Source organism: Sphaeroforma arctica (genome assembly GCF_001186125.1).
Source record: "Sphaeroforma arctica JP610 unplaced genomic scaffold supercont1.2238, whole genome shotgun sequence".
Taxonomy (NCBI): domain Eukaryota; class Ichthyosporea; order Ichthyophonida; genus Sphaeroforma; species Sphaeroforma arctica.
In genome coordinates, this window is record NW_014038320.1 from 4,305 (window position 1) to 5,928 (window position 1,624).

Sequence of the window (1,624 nt, forward strand, 5' to 3'; positions counted from 1 at the left end):
CATATATATAGGATACATTTATATATATTTGTATGTATGTATGTATGTACGTACGTACGTACGTTTGTATATGTATGTATGTATGAATGAATTTATGTGTGTATGTATGTATGTATATATTTTCGTATGTGTGTAAACATGTATCTATGTATGTAGATTTATCGATCGGTAGGATCCAAAATTTACCTCTGGTAGTGTTTCGTAAGGTATAATACGTTTTGTGTGAGGTATGCCCGGCCTACAAGAAGTCAAGTACGGATTGTAAGAAGAGTTGAAAGCTCAAGGAGAATAAAGCAATTGTAATATCTCCGCAGTGGGAATTCAGCAAAGGGATCAGTAAGGATGGCAGAGCAGAAGTGAAGCAGATGCGAGCGAAAACGAAAGGCGTGACTGGGTATGTGTGGCAGCATTTAAAAATAAAAATAAAATTTAAATTTAATATACTAGTATCAAAGTACCAACGGGTTAGTGCATTGGAACTCCTATATACTTGGTTTGATACTGGGGAGGTTTTGAACACTAACATCCTGGAAGTTTTAGTAGTGGGAATCTGAACGCTAACGTGCACACTAATAACAAAGTACTTTTTGTATTAGTCCATTAGAACTCTGATGTACTTGACTTTATACTGGGGAGGATATGAACACTAACATCCTGGAAGTTTCAGTAGTGGGAATCTGTATTAGTCCATTAGAACACTGATGTACTTGGTTGATACTGCGGAGGATATGAACCCTAACATCCTGGATTATATACTAGTGAGAATCTGAACCCTAATATGCTTGATATGAAAGTATCGAAAATGCGAGGACCAACATACTTGGTATAGTAGGGATGCATACCAACAGCGCCATACATTGGAAAGTAAGTTGGTCGAGAAGTGATCAAGTCTCTGTTCGTCCACTTCATACTTCTGGAGGTCACTAAAGCACCTATTTATATAGCCCTATCTATCTCTCCATCCCGCTAACTTTGACACCCAATCTATCCCCCCAATCTATCTGTCATCAAACCCACTTTTCACGCTCCTCACCCAGATATGTGTCTCACACAGGTACGTGCCTAACGTCTTGGACCTTGCTACAGCCATGATGACTACGCAAATACAGGATGAGCAGATTTCTAACCGCACCTTCTTTGCCGCGAGTTTATACAACGATCCCTTCGGCCCAGGCTGGTTTTTTGGTGAGAATAACTGTGTGATGTAGACGGATATGTACATGTATGTATACGGAGTGTGCATTTTCCGATACATAGTGTGTGTGTTGTACCCTTAAGAGTCAGCGAACGTGCAGGGGTGAGCGGTTGAAATGGTGTTGTATACTTGCACCTGTACATTACACGCCAAAGAGAGAGGAGACAGCCATTTCTGGTACAAGATAGTCTCATCACAAGCTATTATCTATCTTTATAAACCTTTTCCTCTTTTGAATGGGCGTGTAGAAGGATTCAATAATAGCGTGTACACGCCTGGTAGTCCCAGGACTACACGCCTGCTGTATCCGCAACTTACATACCTATAAATACAAACATACATATATACTTACTTACATATATACATATATCTACATATATACATACAAATATGAATATTTAAATACATATTTATATATATTCATATTTG